Source organism: Carettochelys insculpta, chromosome 9 (assembly GCF_033958435.1).
Source record: "Carettochelys insculpta isolate YL-2023 chromosome 9, ASM3395843v1, whole genome shotgun sequence".
NCBI lineage: Eukaryota > Metazoa > Chordata > Testudines > Carettochelyidae > Carettochelys > Carettochelys insculpta.
In genome coordinates this window covers 60,867,338-60,879,955 of record NC_134145.1, presented here as the reverse complement: position 1 = coordinate 60,879,955, position 12,618 = coordinate 60,867,338, and the positions used below count along the sequence as shown (strand labels likewise).

The 12,618-nt window shown below is 43.6% G+C and overlaps 1 protein-coding gene across 10 annotated transcripts in view; it reads right to left on the bottom strand.

The window, feature by feature from the left end:
* RASAL2 (RAS protein activator like 2) overlaps positions 1–12,618 on the bottom strand; it is a 252,565-nt gene that overhangs the window by 186,952 nt on the left and 52,995 nt on the right. Inside the window, exon 1 of one of the 10 annotated variants that reach the window (XM_075003440.1) lies at positions 2,792–2,945. The exons of the other annotated variants lie outside the window; for them this stretch is intronic. The gene's annotated coding sequence lies outside the window, so the exon portion shown is untranslated. Of the gene's footprint in view, positions 1–2,791; positions 2,946–12,618 lie in introns of those variants that run through there. 10 annotated transcript variants of the gene reach the window in all.

Here is a 12,618-nt window from a genome sequence, read left to right as displayed (position 1 = left end):
ACAAAAACGTGTACGGAATTTGGTTTATTTACAGACCAAAGGGAATTTATTTATTCTCTTTAAAGAATCTTGGCAGCATTCCACTTTGGACTGGATACGCAGGAGGGAGATAGTAGGGGGAAGAGGCAGAGGAAGAACAAGGACATGTCTGGAAAAAAAGCCAACAAAACAAAACAGGAAATCCTCTTGATTCAGCATCACAACAACATAGACCAGCCTAAACACAGCCTGCACTTCCTTCTCCCTCCACTCTGCAACAAGCAAGGAAAAGGAAGACATCACTTATATGTAGCAGTAGCATGCCTATGAAATCTTACATCTTCTATCTTTTCATCCCAAACAGCTTGTTTCCATTCATGCTTCTCTGCGTTGCATTCCGGGGTCTACATTCCTTTAGGTGTGTATTACTGAAAAGGAATTATCGCACCCTTCTGGAAAGGGAAACAGCCGGGCTGGCTTTTATATTCAAATTCGGCAGATTAACACATGGTTTAAATCATGATGGGAACTTTCTGAGTCACTATAGGGGCTTGTCTGCATACCTGGCTCAATCTAATTCTTGACCTTCCCCCCCACCCCTCCACTCTGATTTGCTCACCTTGATTATCTTTTTCTGATTTGTCGTCCTTGCTTACTGTTTTTGGTTCTCTGTGCCTTAAATATTGAGTCTGTTCTGGTCTGGCTACGGTCTGAAGAGTTGGGTCTGTCCCATGAAAGCTCACCTAATAAACTATTTTGCTAGTCTTTAAAGTGCTACTTGACTGCTTTTTGTTTTGATATTTCTGACAAGGTTTTGATGATCAGGGATGTATTTACACATGTGCTTAAATGTTTTGGTAAACTGGGACAACAATCTGCAAAGATCATCAGTGCCTAGAGAGAGATCTTCCAAACTGTTCTTTATATAGTCCTTTCACATAGACCTTCCCAGTAATTAGCTTTTAATTGGTTACTCATGTCTTCAATTTAAAACCAATTGCACCTAATCACACTCTCATTAGCTGTTCTTCTTCAATCATCCTTTGATCTCATAGGTTCAAACACTGGATTCAAATCAATGTGCTAGTTAATTGCCTCATTTCTGGAGACCCATGCTTCTAAGAATTCTCTTCCCTGCCTAGATCCAGCTTGCCCTATTACTTTCACATTATTAAAGTCAAACTTGTGGCCGGTGTTATTTTCATGCAATGAGATTAATGATAAGTGGTAATGCCGTTTTACAGACAATTGATGTTCGTGTATACAAGTGATTAGCTTTCTTCCCGTTTGTCTAACATAATGCTTGGAATAATTTAAACATTGAATCTTATAAATCACATTGGTTTTGCACATATACTCAACCACATTCTTTGGTTTAGACAAAATATTCTTTAACATATTCGTCGGTCTATGTGCCACTTTAATCCCAAATGGATCTAATAGCCTTGATGTCATCTCAGAGATATTTCTAATATATGGTAATACTATTCTTTTAACCGGAGATTCCATAATTACAGATTCTTAGTTTTTATATCGACACCTTCTAATAACATGAAATGTCTGCAATTAAAGTTGTTAAGCTTGGCAAACATCTTAAATATTAAATGGAACTTCCTGGCTACCTGTTTTTATTTTTATTTTAAATCTGCAAAGAGGTTGGCTGCTAGAATACTCAACATAAAGACAGGACTTGGAACCATATCAGTAATCTCTAATTATCTCAAGTTTATAAAGTTACCGCTGTACATTTTTGTATGATTACATTAACGGGAAACAATTTTGTTGCCACCTGAAGGTTAATTCCGAACAGACTTGAGGATACATTATTCATACCTTTTTAAAATTTAGGACAATGCAAATTTAACTCTTTAGACCAGCAGATCTCAACTTTCTTGTTGCCAATCTGCTGGGCAACACCTGAATCTCTCCTGGGTGACTGCCCAAGTGCTCAGCTTACAGGGAACCGTGCTGCCAAGACTTGTGACTCCAGACTCTGCTGGAGCCAATTTTGCATTCCAGAATGTAGACAATTTTCAGCCTGGCCTAGGGAAAAAGCCCTCTGATGGTCTTTCCCACTTCCTTCAGAAGAAAGAGCAGGTAGCCAGGGTTGCTCCAGGAGGCAGAAAAAGTTCTCCTCCCCTCCTCAGGAGCAGAGAGGAAGCAGGCAATGCCATTCTCATAGGAGGAAAGAGAGCAGAGGATGCAACCAAGAAATATTTTGCTTTCTCCACCTCTCCAAAGGGAATGGCTATGTTTATACTTACCTCCTGGAATGGGCTGTGAGGGGCACAGAATTGAATGAAATTTCAGATTTTGAGTTTGGGGAAAGTAGACATTCCACATCACCCATCAACCAGGAAGAACTTCTGTAGCATGCAGGAAAGGGGAAAATGGAGGTGGGGAAGTCTTCAATTAACTTGGGATAAATGGCCACTCTCTCCCAGCCACTCCCTCAGCTCAGCAAGAGAGAGGTCAAATAATCAAAAACAAAAAACCCAACCCCGTTTTTTAAGAAATCTCATGCCATTGGGGCCAATTTCATAGTTTTTGGATCTTATAGCTGTTTGGTTGGCAGTTCTGATGAGGACCCAAGAAGTTCCAGAGAATACCCCTGCTATGATAACAAGGTTAATATCAGATTATTAAGTATTGCATCAGAATATGCAAGGAGTACTTCAGCAGTCCCTGGGTACTGAATGTCCTTCTGCACACGCACAGTGAGAACAACCACCAAAATTAAACTGTTCCATTAAGGTTCTCCAAAAATCACACACAACAGTTATTGCTCAGCATATTGCCCATATGCACTTACCTGTAATGGTACAGCTACTACGGAACACCACTGGCCTATTTTATAGTATATCTGCAACAATCCACACGTAGGTCAGTGAGAATAATTTAGCTACTTCTGTCCTGATGCTTCTGTTTAGCCTGAGTAGTGGGACTACTGAGCACACTACTGAATTAAATTTATTTTATTTTTATTTGCAGTTCAGTCAAAAGAACACTCTATGCTGCTGCAGGTTAAGTACATCAAGGAACAAACCAAGCCTGTATTGATCTAATCAAGCATTGTACAGCTGAAGGCCAAGAAACAAGTTTCTGAACTGAAAAGCACACTCTGACTTTGCTACAGCAAGCCTCATCATTCCATCACTGCTTACTCAATCAATAAAAAGAATAATTAACACAATGACACATTGTTCTGGATTTAGCTATGAAACAAAGGAAAAAATCTGGCAAAAATCTGAGAGTTTATCATCTTAAAACACACCTGCCTCCACCCAGAATATAAATTCCAGCCACATAATTTCCTCCAATTAAAAAAGTCAATCCATAACAAATAAACTTTAGAGGTTAATGAGAGACAACACACACTGGTCCAAGAAACCTGCTCTTCATTTAGGAGTCAGACTTGCAGTTGGGTGGGGTGGGTTCAGGACAAGTTATTTTCTCAGACCATTCAGCTGACATTTTGATAATTAAAGATTAAGACATTTTGAACCAAGTTAACAAATGCCTCAGAAATCCTGATCATCTCACCATCTGGACAGTTTCACACAGAGTTCCAGGTAACAGAGAGTTTTGCACATTAAGCAAAACTGGATGACTTTGAAAACAGATGCACAAAAGTTAAATAAGATTTGCAAACCTGTCAGTTATTGATAAATGGGGGCACAAAATCAACTTTCCCACTATTGACTGCAGGGGTGGGAACCCTGGACCACAGCTTGTGTGGATACAACCCTGAGGCTAGTGGTTCCCCTCCCCAGCACCCAGCTCATGAGGGTTGTGGAGCCCTGAGCCTCACTGACCCGAGTTGGACAAGCCAGGGCTTGATCCAGGCCACAGGCTCCGCTTGGAGATTGGGGAAGGGGACCAGAAGCAGTGCTGCCACCCCCACCATTCCTCCTCCCCTTTCAACAGCTGGGGGAATGGAAGTGTAGAGTTCCCTGGACAGAGGCTTTCCCCCAATCCCAGCCAACCAATCAGAGTAGCCCAGAAAAGGCGGGGAGGCGGTGCTTGTTAGGTGGGAAGAAAAGCTTCTTCAGGAAGCTTTACTCTGTGCTACCGTTCCCCCCAGCTGGGGAGTGAGATGGGGAGGGGAAGGCTGCACACACAAGTGATAAGCAACTCAACCTCACATTGCTCCTGAACCCTCCTCCCAGCCAGACCCCCACCCTGTTCCTAAACCACATCCCACCCAGACCCCTCTCCTCCAGCCTCCTCCTGAATGCCCTCACGCACCTTACCACTCAGCTCTCCCAACCCCCACCCACTGCTGCACCTTCCCTCCCACCCAAACCACCCACCCGTAGCCTGTTCCTCCACCCTCCATCCCACACAGACCCCAAACTCACACCCACAGCACACTCCTGTACCTCCTTCCCACCCACAGCCTATTCCCTCCACCCTCCATCTCACCCAGATCCCAAACTCACACCCACAGCACGCTCCTGCACCCTCCCCCACCCAGACTCCACACTGAGCCCCGAACCTCCCATTTTCGGTCCCACCCCAGGCGCTCATAAGAGTTCATCTGGCCTGGAGGAAGCACTGAACCTCAGTCTCCCTTTCTCTACTCCACTGCCCATGGTGCTGGAGTGTGAAGGGAGTGAAGTGTCTCAGTCAGGGGCTACATGAGTGAGGGTTTTGTGGGGATATTTTTATTTTCTTCTCACTTTTATGTGGCCCTCAACTGATTCTTCTGAGGGCCCATGGCTCCCAACCCAAGAAGAGATGCTCCATGCCATTTACTGCGTGATAATTAAAAAACATTATTTATATTTAATTCACCCTGAAAAAACATTTACATGCCATAGTTAGTTAGCAAGTAGAGTTTTGCATGGCTGGACTAAATCTAAAGTTATATTTTGAGAAATTCTTAAGACTTTCTCTTACTACAGCTCAAACTGCTTTGTTTTCCAACACTTCTTCTAAATCTACTGAAATAAGGCATTTTCCTGGGGTAATCAACCTAAATCTGGCCTGCTGTGTTAATGTTATGGAGCTCAAATTCTTTTTTTCAAATCACTGATGTAAATTTTCCAAGCACTTTCCAAGAAAAATTAAAAGACAAATAAGCAAGGAAAACTGTATATCAGATTATTTGGAACAGTTACCTTGTTATTTATATATGAAGTAGCAGAGAAAGGATTAACAGATTTTCCCATGGTTAAGTCTCAGTTCATTATTAGGCAGGAATAGTTGCATATGAAGTTCAAGAGAATTAACAGCTTCCATAAATGGTAACTTATGAACTTGTTTTTCTATCTGTGTATTATGTTTTATGTTTAACATAACAGGTGCTAAGACAAGGATGTCAAACTCATTCAGAGGAGAGAGCCAGGAAATAAATTCAGGCCCCTCATGCCACAGAGGATCTCCTGCTGATGTCACTGGAAGGTTTGCACAAAGATCTAATGGAGAATATAACCTTCCTGTAGCAATTAAACCTATTTATTCAGTATCTTATGGTCACATTCCGTGAGGAAAAAAATATGTTTCCCATTGGGCCACTACTGTTTCTGCCTTCTGCTTCTCTTCCTTCCCCATCTTCCTTTTCCCATTTTACTCACTGTTTGTGCATCTCTTCTGTGTTCCTCTCCCTGTTGTAATTTGCCAACTCCACCCATCAAAGAATTCACTCTCTCCCCATTCCAATCACTATGTCATCCAGCAACAGAATATGAATGTTGACACTGAAGTGTTATTGCAGGGTTTAGAGAGGATGCCCCCAATGAGATTAATAAGGCTTGGTCCACACGAGGAAGATAAGTCGATTGCAGATACGCAATTTTAGCTACAGCAATTGAATAGCTAGAATTGACTTATCTGCAATCAACTTACCTGGCTGTCTACCCAGAGGGAGGTCGATGGGAGAGTTTTTCCACATTGACCTCCCTTGCTCCTTGCAACACCAAGGAATACAGGGGTCAACTTCCAACTCCAGTAGTTCGATTTAGCGCACCTCTACCAGGCGCATGAAATCAAACTCTGGAAGATCAACCCTGACCGGGCTGATCTTCCCCATACTGTAGATGTATACTACAAGATGAAAGGTCATACTCCTCTAGGCCATTTGTCTCAGGCTTTCTGAAGACTCAGGCAGACATAACAGTGTCAATTTACACTTAGTCATCCATACCTCAAGCGTTCCTGCAGTCGCAAGGGTTAAAAACTTTTTAAGAAAATTTAATTACTGCACAGCCTGAATGTGCCACGGGAGACCACACAAATGTTTAATACAGACCAGATCCCATGGATGGCAGGACGTTTGAAACATCTGTCCTTGGAAATACACTAAAAGGTACACCAAACAGAACACCCAAGAAACAGTAGTCACCACAGTAAAAGGAATCCAATATAACTGTATTTTGATACATTCCATGAAGATGGTGACTAGTAAAAAGCAAATCAGAAATTGAACTGACTTGCCTTTTAAATTTTTCTTTTCTTTTAAGTTTATAAGAGCAACTTAAGTAAAAATCCAATCTTTGCTGCCTAACCATTAAATTATCCACGTAATATGCTGTGACGCATCTTAGGAAAATTTCTCGGTGAACAAGAAAATGAAAATTCCAGAGTACTTCTGATAAGAAAAAAAATATGTTGTCTTACATACACTTTTTATATGCAACACAAATGGCCCATTTCAACAAAGATGGGAGTCTCATAGGCTACACACCAGCCAAAAGATTAAATAGTATGAAATCCTCAACAGCAATTAAAGAGATTCCTAATGCACAGAGAACACAACTTCATACAAGTGAAAAGAGAAGAATAAAAACTACATTTAAAGCTTGTAAATTCAAGCCCTTAAGAGTGAAGATAACATCATCTAGGTTTGGGGGAGGAACAGAGAGAGAAACAAAAAATGGATATGTCCATCATAGCTGAACTGAAAGAGTATGCAAAGCAACACATGCAGGGAATTAAACTCACTTGCTGCTTCCTCAAGCCTAACCAGGTCAAATCCCACCATTATTTGGCTTTCAGAATTTGACACTAGTTTCTGCAAAGCTGTTGAAAGCAGACAGCTAACAAGCTGTAGTTTTGCAAAGATAGTTATTTTTGAGTATTTGCTCAGGAAAAAGCTGAATTTAGCTCAAAGAGGAACTAGCCATTGCCTGCAATTGTCTTAGAAAGTTATGACCAAAGTCAAAAAGACTTATGCATGAACTCTTTAAATTGTTTATCATCTAGAGACACAGGCAGGAAATTAATCCATTTAATTTGGCAGTTGGTGCTTTTTTGACTAGCCTCGCTATAACTTCCAGCATCAAAGCAGCTGTCAGAATTAACTGAATTCATTCTAAAACTGCTAAGCATCCTACTCACTCTGTGCCCTAACATGGTTTTCTCTCAGTTCAGGCCTATCCTATGGGGAAAATTGATTAAAGATATGAAACTCAAACGACATGAATTGCGTAGTTGGAGTCAAACGTCTGACATGGATTTTTCCTGTGGGCCCCACACATTGACTTCCCTTACTCCTAATGATTGCAAGGAGTACCAGGGTCGATGGCGGAGCCCTGATGCTTTGATTTAGCATGGCCCCACTAGCCACACTAATTGAACCCCAGAAGAAGATTGACCCATGTTGATCTTCCAGTAAGTGTAGATGTACCATCAGTCTCTACCAAGACTAGAAAGAACATCTCAAGTCACTTCTCTCACCTGTTTTACACTGATTGTGAAAAACCATTTTCAGGCCTGCAAGTTTAGGCCTACTACCCCAGAGAGAAGAAATTACTGACAAGTCAGTGAGAGTCCCTTTAGCACTTCAAGTGCCAAGATTACCTGGTAAACCCCACCTCCTTAAAAATAGAAGTGGGGAAGGACACAGAGAAGAGAAAACTTCATTGTCCATTCACATTCTCTAAAATCCTCAGGAAGACAGCACACAAAAGAAATAATTTTTTCTTTTCCTGATGGTATCTCAAACTCTTGAGTTTGCCTAACTGACTTCCTGAAGACTCCTAATGACCCCGAAAATCTCCTGTCAAAGACCTTAATCACACCCTAACAATATATTACAATATTAGCCCTTCCCACATAGAAGTATCCCTCTAAGTAAGCACTTTATAAACATTAGTAAATTAACTTTCACACTACCTCTGTGAAGTAGATACATTATTATTGCTTTCATTCTTCAAGTAGAAAATCTTGAACATATTAAATGTAATTAGCTTTAGAAAGTCATAAGGTAAGTGAGGGTCAGGAAGGAATTCTCTGCCCCACAGACAAACCTGAAGCTACTGTTCTCACCCAGGGTGTAAAGTAATAATCTTATTTGTGATGTCAGCAGTTGTTATGGACATACCTATGCCCTCAAAGAATAACACTAACTGTAAACAATAAAAAAACAAAACAAACATAACAGACAAACCACCCACACTCATTTGTTCATCATAAAAACTAAAAAAGTATAAAAGCCACATGAGGTAAAGCTTATTCTAAGCAAAAATTCCTAGATTAACAGGAACTATAAAGTTATTTTTCAAGAGCTAGAAAGTTTGATTTACTCACAAATTCCTATGTAAACGTGGAAATAAGTCTTTAGAAATACCTGTAAGCAAGTAAAGATTAAGAGTCCAAGAAACCGACTGAATGTATCTTCAGATTTAATTACAAATATGTACATTCTAAAAGTTCTTTGAAAAAAATCAGTGGCTCCTTTATAGACCTGGCCAGTTCTACATTCAGCATTTTACATTTATCCATCTCAATTTTTGCTCCCTGCTACAATTATTTGCTCGAAAGAAACAAAAGAGACTAAAGCTCAGCACATAAGAACCACCAATGTAGAAAGAAGGGTCAGCCTGTTTAATGCACTTTTGTGCAAAATCTTTTTCTAGTTACCTTTGAATGAATATGAACTAATGTTAGATCTTGATGGTCCAGAGGAAAAAAAAGAGAAACCTAAAGGGAAAATTGAGAGGCAAAGATCTACTACAATATATGCACAATAGCCTACAATTATTTCTATAATCTTGTAACTTGGTCTATTTTCAAAGCTTCCAACACTCAAATAGTCATAATAATCTAGAACATTTGTAGCAATTTACATAGTAAATTACCACCTAGCCTAAGATGTATTTTGTAGTAATTTAAAAGAGCAACCACGTTCTACATAGTTTTATTTGGGCTGTTAGCAAAGCCTGTATAAAAGTCTGTATAACAAGAAATGAAATTTCAAAACTAACCTAGGCTGTGAACTTGGCATGTGCCAAACATTCATTAATGCTGTGTGCTTTATCATTAAAACATTGTGGCGTTTTGTTTATACCCTTGACAAAGGGTGCTCATGGGCCCTCTATGGCATACATAACAATACATGATGCCACAGATATGTAGTATTTATCTGAAGTAGAAATAATTGCAATGTAATAAAAAGTATATGCTCAGATTGTTGGAGACTATTGTAATCCATACAAAACAACGATGCACAGTTAAATAAGGTGGTATAAATTTAAACAGAGAGGTTACTCACCGTAGTAACGGTGGTTCTTCGAGATGTGTCCCCGTGGGTGCTCCACATTAGGTGTCGGGCTCGCCCGGAGCCGCAGATCGGATCTTTCAAGCAGTTTCTGCCGGACCGCGCGTGCGCCGGCGCGCGCCGCTCCCTTGCGCGCTCCTGGCCACGTGCGCGATCCGGTCCCCGCCAGTTCCTTAACCAACCGCCTCGGATGCTCCTGCAAAACACTAAACAGAGATCCAAAGCGGGGAGGATGGGCAGGTAGTGGAGCACCCACGGGGACACATCTCGAAGAACCATCATTACTACGGTGAGTAACCTGTCTTTCTTCTTCGAGTGTCCCCATGGGTGCTCCACATTAGGTGACTACCCAGCAGTAACCCAAGATAGGAGGTGGGTAATCGGATTATGTGCAGCTTGTCCCCGAGAGGACCGCTGTCGAGAGACGGGTATCCTCTTGGAATACCCTGTGAAGGGCGTAATGTATGGCGAAGGTGTCATAGGATGACCAGGTCGCCGCTCTGCAAATGTCTTTTAGCGCAACCCCCTTGAAAAAGGCTGTTGATGCCGCCACCGCCCTAGTGGAATGAGCCCTGGGCGTGGCCAGTAAAGGAGTCTTTTTGAGTTCGTAGCACATTTTTATGCAGGATACGATGTGCTTTGAGATTCTCTGCGAAGAGAGACCTTCTCCTTTCGATTTGGGAGTGAGAGAGACTAGGAGTCTATCCGTTTTCCGGAAGGACTTGGTCCTGTCTATATAGAAGACTAGCGCCCTCCTCATGTCCGGGAGGTGTAGGCGTGCCTCTTTGTTAGAGTTATGAGGCTTTGGATAAAACGAGGGTAAAACAATAGGTTCGTTAATGTGAAACTCAGAAGAAATTTTAGGAACAAAGGCTGGATGCAGCCGTATGGTTATCGCCTCCTTGGAAAAAACAGTGCAGGGTGGCGTTGCCATAACTGCCGCAAGCTCGCTCACCCTGCGAGCTGATGTGATTGCAAGAAGAAAGGTCGTCTTTATCGTAAGGAGGCAGAGGGAAACCGTGGCCAAAGGCTCGAATGGTGGTCCCGTTAGCGCATTAAGCACCAGGTCCAAGTTCCACAAAGGTGGAAGCGGTTTCCGAGGCGGGTATAGGTTTACCAACCCTTTGAGGAACCTGGTAACCATGGGATGGGCGAACACCGTGTGCCCTTCCTCTTCCTGTCTGAACGCCGAAATGGCGGCAAGGTGGACCTTTAACGAGGATAGTGAGAGTCCTCCTCTCTTGAGGTCCAGTAAATACTCTAATATTACAGGTATAGGCACCGAAAGGCGGGGCTAGCTGTTTGGTAGAACACCATGCCGTGAAGCGAGTCCATTTGTGCTTGTAGGTCTTCCTGGTGGAAGTCCTCCTGCTACTTTCTAGGACTTGTTGCACTTCCTCCGTACATGTGCTCTCTAGGGAGCTGAGCCATGGATTAACCACACTTGTAGTCGCAGGCCTTGGGGGTGCGGATGCACTATGGACCCCTGGGCTTGTGTGAGCAGATCCGGCGCCACCGGAAGGGGCATCGGTGGACGGTCCGACATGCGCAGGAGTAGGGGGAACCATTGCTGTCGATCCCACGTTGGGACTATCAGGATCATTCGGGCTCCTTCCCTCCTGGCTTTCTGCAAGACTTTGTGGATGAGCACTGTGGCAGGAAAGGTGTAAAGCAGGGGGCCCCTCCAGGAGATCGCGAATGCGTCCCCCAGGGACCCCCGTCCCAGTCCTGCCCTGGAGCAGAATTGTGGGCACTTCTTGTTGTGTTGAGTGGCGAACAGGTCTATCTGGGGAAAACCTCATGCGTGAAAAATCGGTCGTAGCAGATCGGGACGGATCTGCCACTCGTGCGTGAGTGCGAAACGCCTGCTCAGCTGGTCGGCCTTCACATTGTGAGCGCCTGGTAAGTACGAGACTTTCAAGATTATATTGTTGGCGATGCACCAGTTCCATAACCGGACTGCTTCCGCACATAAGGCACGGGACCGAGCTCCTCCTTGCCGATTTATATAAAACATGGTGGAGGTATTGTCTGTACTGATCCCGACTACTTTGCGTTGTATATGGTCTCGAAAGTGTCTGCAGGCATTGAGCACTGCTCTGAGCTCCAGTATATTTATGTGCAGTGACTGCTCCGTGGAGGACCACAGTCTTTGTGTAACTTCTTCGCCCATGTGTGCTCCCCACCCTATGAGGGAGGCATCTGTAGTAAGAAAAACCGATATTTGTGGTTGGTGGAAGGGTACCCCTGTTAGCAAGTTCTTGGGGTTTACCCACCATTGCAGGGATTTGCGCACCTCTGTTGTGGGCGACACCACCCTGTGAACGGTGTGTGCTGCCGGTTTGTATACGCTCGCCAGCCAGTGCTGCATGCTGCGCATGTGTAACCTGGCGTTCTGCACTATGAACGTCGCTGCTGCCATGTGGCCCAGCAGCTGTAAGCACGTCAGAACTGGCACCGTAGGGCTGAAGGTGATGACTTGCACGAGGGAGCCGATGGCCCGAAAGCGTGTCTCTGGTAGATACACTCTCGCTGTAATAGAATTTATGCGTGCCCCTATGAACTCTATGTCCTGTGTGGGGTCTATCTTTGATTTTGCCAGATTGATAACCAGGCCGAGAGAAGAGAACGTGCCTGCTGTGACGTGTATCATGCATAGTATCTCCTCCTTCGAGGCCCCTTTGAGTAGGCAGTCGTCCAGATACGGGAATATAAATACCCCCTGTCTGTGCAGGTAGGTTGACACCACTGCCAAGGTCTTGGTGAAGACTCTGGGGGCCGAGGAGAGGCCAAACGGTAGGACCTTGTATTGAAAATGTTCTTTGCCTACCATGAACCGGAGGAATCGCCGGTGAGCCGGGTGGATAGTTACGTGGAAATACGCGTCTTGTAAGTCGAGGGCTGCGAACCAATCTCCATCGTCTAGTGCCGTAAGGACGGAGGCGATTGTGATCATCCGAAAGCGTTGCTTGCGCAGGTACCGGTTGAGGCCTCGAAGATCTAAGATGGGCCTCCAGCCTCCTGTCTTTTTCTCCGTGAGGAAGTACCTCGAGTAGAACCCTTTTCCTTGCAGTTGCTCCGGCACTCTTTCCACTGCCCCTATGAGCATGAGATGGTCTACCTCCTGCTTGGGCCTC